Raw genomic sequence first — 8285 nt, 5'->3', positions numbered from 1 at the left:
CGCGGGTGTGGCCACCTGATTAGTCAAGCCAAATAGCAGTGAGTCTGGCTTTTAGAACACTAACAGTTCTTACTGAGCATGCCTGGCAGTATAGTAGACTTCAATGTTCATTTTTTTAAATTAATTAAAAATCAGCCATGTATTTTTTTTCACTTTTAAACTGCAGAAGATGAAGGTCAGAGTATGGGGCAAGATCAGTGATAGGATTACAGATACTCTGTGAACATGGCTGATTTTTAATGAATTTCAACATATTGTTATGAGACCAACAGAGGTCTGGATTTTTTTGCTCTTGTTTTACACTTTGAACTGTCAATTCCCTCTGAGTGTTTTGTGTATCGCCATGAAAACTTAGAGGTTGTTAAGTGTTTCTGAGTTGAGGACTATAAGTTTTATGAGGTTTTGTTTTGAAATGAGTTTATGAGAAGCAGCAGAATGACATGGGGTGCATTTTCAATTTAACATTGCAGAATGCGAAAAATCCATGCTGGCTGTATAATAATGGCATATTTCCTCCTCTTTCTCTTGAAACATGGGACATGAATCTGCCTCATAATAATGTATACAGTGGTGGGTGGTGGACTCCATGACAGTGGAGCAGCAGAATCCGCTCAGGGTTTTCGTCTGAACTTTGACTAAAACCTGAAGCATATTCCACTGCCCTATTGACATGGAGCCACCAGCCACCACAGAGTGTATTGTTATGCTGTGATTTATCAGTGAACTGGCCATATGTCCCTCCTCCCGTGATATTATACAATACACTTTTTTAGGTTTTTGTTTGTTTTGTTGTTTCTGTTGATCTGTGAGCATCATATAGGGAGGCAATGGCTTGTTTCTTTTTGATTATGACTTCTTCATGTATTTAAAGGGTGGTGTTGATATAATGTATTCAGTAATATTCTGCACTCCAGCTGCAATACATACAGTATTGACAACAATGAATGTATAATGATACATTTATCCATACTTTCATTGCAGCTTCATGTACAGAATTAAGAGAATTTTTATGCCTGACTTGTTTTCATTGCTTTAAGGGGCCCCAAATGACTCTCTTGCCCAGGGCCACCAAAACCTTACCCCCCCCAAATGCAGGGGCATAGACACATCCACACTAGACATTTATTCCACTTTAAACAGTCATGGCTTCCCCCAAAGAATCCTGGGAAGTGTAGTTTGTGAAGGGTGCAAAGTGTTATGAGGAGACTCCTAGTCCCCTGACAGAACTCCAATAGCCATAGCGGTTTAACAGTCAGCCCCTCTTCCCAGAGAATTCTGGGAACTGGAGCTCTGTGAGGGGAATAATGGTCTCCTAACCACTCTCTGCACCCTTCACAAACTACACTTCTCAGGATTCTTTGAGGGAAGCCATGACTGTTTAAAGTGGAATAAATGTCTGGTGTGGATGCGACCAAGAACAGTCCTCAGACTGACAGCAGAACATCTCTGAGCCAAACTACACTTTACACTGGGAGATCTGTGACTGTTCTCCCAGTTTTTATATTTTGTAAAATACAGCCACTGTGATTTTGTTATTGTTGCTGCTGTTGTTGCTGTTAACTGAATCAAGGAAGCAGCATGGGAATGGAGAAGAGCCAGCTCTATCATTAGTCAAAGCTGGGGTGCAATAACAACAGTCCCCTGGCTGTTCCTTCTGAATCCCTCTCTGTTGTAGGACAGAGCTGTGTATGCTACATGGCTTGCTTTATGCCCTCAAACTAGCCTGCTGCCTGAGGTATGATGGAGGACATTATCCCATTGCCATTGCTGAAGAAAGATTCAGCTGTCAATCTAGTTGGCTTTGGTACGTGGAGTGGAGAGGGGTGCCATCTTGTTCTTTACCCCAGGCAACAAATGTCTTGGACTGGTCCTGGCTGTGGATGTTTAAGCTGTCCCCTATGACATTTCTCAGTTCTATACACACTGAGGGGGGCTTACTTCTGAGTAGGCATAGAACTGTACTGTTACTCACCCTCCCTCCCAAGCCGCTATTTGTTCTATGCTGTTGCATGATATGAGCACTTGCATTTTTTCCCATTAAGCAAATAACAGCTGGAGGAGCAATTTAGATTGGGAAAAATGGAACACAGGGAAGATTAAACTCTGCTAACTTTTCTTTGATCAAAGCAGTATTCTCCCTTAACATGTAGTTTAGCTTTTTTAAAATTTTAGGCTCTTTCACTCAATACTTTCCCTGTATTGAAGGCTCTTTTACTTTTGAAGTTTTGCAATTGATCTTATGGTTCTGATCTCTTTTTGACATTTCTAACATGTAATTTACTCCATCTCAAAGAGATGACTGGACTCAAAATGATTTGAGAAGCAAAACTGGGACTGCATTCCTTGATTTTCCAGCTGACAGGAGTAAGTTAATTTTAAACTGCCCAATGAAGCTTTAAAACTCCCTGTCCAGCCTTATTATTAGCAGCCTGAAATTTATAGAGTGAGACTCTACTTGGTGATAGCAGCCTGATGGTCAAGAAACTTGGAATAATTAGTCCCTGCACCAAAGGAAGATAACCCAATTTAACACTCACAGCATTAGTTTCAAAGTACTTTCTACTGTGGCCAAGATGAACACAAATCTAGTTCTGTGCTTATTTATTTATTTATATTGAAGCATCTATGTACATGACACTTTGCAAAGGACAAAAATGATAGGTTCCTACCCCCAAAGGTGCTTATAATCTCAAATAGGCACAGTGAAACCATGGTGGAAGGGAGAAATGGAAACAGGGATAGGCAGGGAGAGAATATGTGATTCCATTATTCTGATGGAAGGACAGAGAGAGAGAGTCTGGGATCTGAAGTAATGTGTTGTCATTTCATGCCAGGTTTATTCAGGTGCCCTTCAGTTGCAGCATCCCACATGGATGGCAGCTGCATGCACAGTTGGCTCCGCCCATGTGGTTGTGTCATTCACATGTAGCTGAACCCCAAATAAGAAGGAGGAACTCTCAAGAGTAAGAATTCCCTTCTAGCTACTTCCTTTTGTTTTAAGTTTTCTTTCATTTTCTAGCGCAGGGAGAAAGAGCTTTTCTGAAAGAAATGGCCCAGGGTATCTTCAACAACAGGAGGACGGTCAAGGAAAAAGTACTCATACCATTTGGCAAAAGCTGGGAGTTGGGTGCTCTGTTCCCACACCTCCATCTCTTCTCTGTGCAGCCCCTCTGCTGCAGTACGACCTGTTCTCAAACTTGTCCTGCAACATTGTCAGAGCTCCCTTGCTTTTGAGTTGTCCATGCACCAAGATTTATTTCCTTCTTGGCCAAACCTGCCTTACAAGACTTCCTTACATTTCATTCTCCTGCCCCTTTCTCTCCTGTTGTTCTTCTCAGGACAGGCCTACATGATACTAATGATACCCCACTTCTCTTCGAGTCTTGTTCATTTCAGTTCAGCTACTGCCTATCTCCATACTCCTCATTCCAGAGGCAAAGCTATTAGCCTGCTCCAGCATACCAGCAGAAAGAAGTCTTGTGATGCCCTACAGATTTATTGTGACATAAGCTTTTGCAGACAAGAGCCTAGCATGAAGATTGGATCACGTGGCACAATCCTTCCTGGCTGTATCAATTCCAACTTGGATGGATTTAACCCAGCTTGGATGGATTTAAAAGAGGATTAGACAAATTCATGGAAGAAAAGGCTATCAGTGGCTACTAGCCATGATGGCTGTGCTCTGCCTCCATAGGCAGAGGCAGTATGCTTCCTAATACCAGTTACTGGAAACTCCAGGAGGAAAGAGTGCTTTTTGCACTCTAGCCCTGCTTGTGGGTTTCCCATGTGCATCTGGTTGGCCACTGTGAGAACCGGATGCTGGACTAGATGGGCCATTGGCCTGACCAGTAGGCTCTTATATTCTTATGGAAGGCTCATGTGTTTGATAGCTCCTCCTTGTGAAAAACTCCTTCCTCAAAGCTGCCATGTCTCCTCTTCTCTTTGTCATGTTGATATACTATGTGCAAAGAGGAGTTGTTTTCAATTGAGGCAGCATTCTGGTCTGGGGTCCTGCTGTGCAGCAAGTGAAGCAACCTGCTTCAGCTGGCACTGTGGAGTAAGAGGAATACAGGAAGGCCAGAACTGGTGTCTGAATGGTACAGCAAGACTTTTTAGAGTGTTGGCCCTAGTAAGGTGGGGGGGCATTTGGGCTCTGTTTCAGGCAGTAACATATCTTGGTCTGGCACTGGCAGCATTCAAGCAGTCAATAACCCTCCTGCAGACTAAACTGTTCCATGCACAACATTGTTGTTGTTTCATGTGATGGTTCTGAAGCTCTACACATCAGTTCTTAGGGCCAGGTGTCACAAAATGTTTTCTGCTCTAGGCAAAACAAAAACATGTGAGCAATCCCAGTTGTCCTGGAACATACACATGTGCATTTTGGAACTGGAGCTGTGCTCTTTAAAGTTGAAGCAGTCACAGAAATTGTAACTGGTATATTGCCACTGTATTTGCATATGCATGATCACACATTATATTATATGTGAGAATGGACCTGAGGACGGTCATGTGATAAAGTAAATATTAGGTAAGACTATGCCTTTATTCCCAGTCTCTATGTATGGATGTGAAAGTTGGACAGTGAAAAAAGTGGATAAGAGAAAAATCAAATTTGAAATGTGGTGTTGCAGGAGAGCTTTGCGGATACCATGGACTGCAAAAAAGACAAATAATTGGGTGTTAGAACGAATTAAACCAGAACTATCATTAGAAGCTAAAATGATGAAACTGAGGTTATCATATTTTGAACACATAATGAGAAGACATGATTCACTAGAAAAGATAATAATGCTGGGAAAACAGAAGGGAGTAGAAAAAGAGGAAGGCCAAACAAGAGATGGATTGATTCCATAAAGGAAGCCACAGACCTGAACTCACAAGATTTGAACAGGGTGGTTCATGACAGATGCTCTTGGAGGTCGCTGATTCACAGGGTTACCATAAGTCGTAATTGACTTGAAGGTGCATAGCACACACACACATGCTTTTAAGATTACAAGAGATAATCCATTAGTCATTTTAAAAATGAAATTGAAGATGCATATTTATTATTCTTTATATTATTTATTTAGCAGTGCAATCCCATCCTGGTGCCCATAGTCATCAGTGTGCCTGCTAGTGCCTCCTATGGCACCAAGAAAGGTCTCAGTAAATATCCCCTCAAAAATCCACAATGCATCAGATAATGTTTGCTGTTCCTGTTAGCTTCTCTTACACTGAACATGCCCCCTTAAACATGCTCACTTTTGAGTGGGTGCCTGGATTTGACACTGACCCTTCTTTCCATTCTGAACAGAGGAGAGGTGCAAAGAACGTCTCTCTGAGATCAAGTGTGTTGGTGTCTGATATAGGTGGATTTTTTTCATTGATGGGAGGGGGGCATGCCTACATCATTTTGTGGTTCTGTCTCTTTTTCTGCTCTTTTTTAAAAAATGTGTCAACCATTTTGTGTTATACCCACTCACGCTACAGCCAATTTTTGAGTAGCGCTCACAGCATTTTCTCGAAATTCCAAATATGCTGACTCTCTCAGAAAGGTTGGCAACTCCTGCTGTACATGTCTATGCAAAAGTAAGCCTCACTGAGTTCAATTTACTCACAGGTAAGTGGGTAGAGGATTGCTGCTTTAGTTATTTATATTCCATCTTTTACTGCAAGCCTTTACAAGGCGGTTTACAGTACAATAAATAACACTATAATTTAAATATGGCATTAGACTAAAATATATAGGGAGTCAGCAGTAAGGTTAATGCAAATTATGGAGAAATAAACAGGTGTTTGGGCTCCATTTGAAGACTACAAGAGAGGACACCAAATGAAGCACTCAGCTGAGGGAATTCTACTAGCCTGGGGCCACCATTGAACAGGCTGTATCTCTGGTACGCACCAAGCAAATCCTTTGGTGGGGTCAAGGGTTGGTATGGTTTGGCATCCGATGTGTGCCCATACCTCAGCAGCGGACCCATTGTCAAGAGCCCCCTGGACCTACTGTAACAAGGAGGTAGACTCACTGAGGTTCAGGGGCCCATGGAGGGTGTCTTGTCCAAGGGCCTTCCAAAATGTGAAGCCCACACTGTGCAGATGGGCCTTAAAGGGGGAGGGCAGAGAGGAGTGCCCCTGAGACTGATCTTTGGGCCTGGTGGGATAGGTTTGTGCGTGTGTAAGAGAACCCTCAGTCTAGGTACTTGATTCTTTAGGGGCAGCACAATCCCATTGAAAACCTCATTCTAGATTAGTGATCTTTACTACTGGTCTTACCATATAGATAAATGCCACCAGTTGTAAAACACCTGTGTTGATTTTTTTTTCATAATTGTGAAGTTTCCAAGAAGTACATTAGGGTATGGGAGCACACAGGATTAAGATTATCATCATTTAGTATATAATTCCAGTTTTAATTGGTTAATAAGTGCAAGGGTGCTAAACTCTGTTTGGGGTGTGAATTCAACCTTGGTTATGTGAATGTGCTACTTTTCCATGTGCTCGTTATTGATGCCATTGAAGGTTTATAGCTGTTGACCGACTCCTCTTCTGAGCCTGTTTCCCATCCATTAAAATATTTTGGCTGATCTCCACTAAATGCGTTTACAGCCTATGTATGTGGTAGATATTTTAATTTAGCCATGCATCTTCAGTGGAAGTGTTGGCCCTCACAGGATTGACAGCCATCAAAGGAGTCACTATATTGTCAGTCAAATATGTAGCTGAAGGACACTCCAGAACAGGTGTTTGCTTCAAACTTGAGTAGGCTTGGAATGTGAGTCCCTTCACAGCCTGGAACTTCTTATGTGTTTTTCCAAACTTGCTTGAAACGGGAAGTTGTGCCTATATGCATATATATCTTAGCTAATCATTAAACATCAGTCCAAAATGTCATTTCGAAAGGAGTGGATATAATGTGAAAGGCTTTCACCTTTGTGTTGAAATGTGCTCCAATTCTGAATGTACATTTCTCAAGATCGCATCTGTCAATGTCACAAACCCCAAGAGAAAGGCAGTTTGAAAATTCTTGGCTCAGCATAGTCAGCAGAGTGCCAGGATAAAGAAAGCAGCAGGTGTTAAAACTTTTCGGTTTAGGGGCTAAAGCTTTGTTCACATGACCAGAATTGCAACAGAATCAACATGGGAGTCGGTCACTTATTCCAAAGTACATCTGAAACCACTGTACATTATTTGGATTAGAGGATAGTATTTCTATGGCTACAGAAGCAGTCTCTTTGTGATGGACTGTGTGGAGAGTGCTATGAATGGCGCCCTCTGTGATTTCATAGAGGGAAGGGCTTGAACTCAGTGGTCTGTCTTTGGCATCTCCAGACAGGGCTGGGAACAAAATTAATCAACATGACTAATGTAGGTCCATTAATTTTAATGGACCTACTCTGAGTAGAATTAGGTATATACAACACATTCATTTTTATGATAGGCACCCTTTCATCACCACATTGATTTATTTTTATTCATCATTTAATTAATGCTAAAATGCTTTTCCAGCTATATTATTTCAAACATTAAGCTACACGCAAAATGCTACTTAACTAAAAGTGTGTTAAAGTGCCGTAACATTAAAACGCAATGATGTTATATTTTTTTTTTAAAAAAAAGTTGGGAAAAGAACACTTTCTAGACTCTTCCATTAATCACACTGCTAGGCTACCCTGGACTCCTTCTGGGAGGAAGGGAGGGATATAAATTTAATAAATAATAAGAATATGATAGTGGCTGGAAATGTGTTGTTTTATCTCCTCCTCCTCCTTCTAAAAAAAAAAAAGCATTCTTACTTGATAGTGTTATAACATCAAAATGCTGTAAAAAATTAATCATCTTGCTAAAATGACAGTGACCAGAAAGGCCTCTTCCTCCTCCCTCCCTCATATACACATATAGCATGATTTTATTTTAATATCAGAGTGCTTCAACACTCTTTCATTTAAGTGGTACTTCACTAAGATTATATTTTTTTTAAAAAAATAGAAAGCATTTTAGATTTAATTAAAAGATCGATTAAAAAACAAATGGGTGATAAAATGGTGTCCATTATAGCAAATATTATAAGAACTGTATGCTGAGCTTCAAATGGCTGATCAAGTGAACTGGACCTTCCTTTTCCGCACCTACAGCAACTATGTCAGAAAAAGTGTGATAGTTTCAACAGTGTGGAAAATCAATTGTCATTGTCGACTGAATTTTTATTCTGGACATACTGCATCTTCTAACTTCTTGGGATTTTCAGTAAAATTTGATTAAAAATCTATTCCTTCTATCTTCTCTGTCAAGCGGAACTG

The sequence above is a fragment of the Rhineura floridana genome, chromosome 3 (assembly GCF_030035675.1).
Source record: "Rhineura floridana isolate rRhiFlo1 chromosome 3, rRhiFlo1.hap2, whole genome shotgun sequence".
In the NCBI taxonomy this organism is placed as follows: Eukaryota; Metazoa; Chordata; class Lepidosauria; order Squamata; family Rhineuridae; genus Rhineura; species Rhineura floridana.
Note: the sequence above shows the minus strand (reverse complement) of the source record.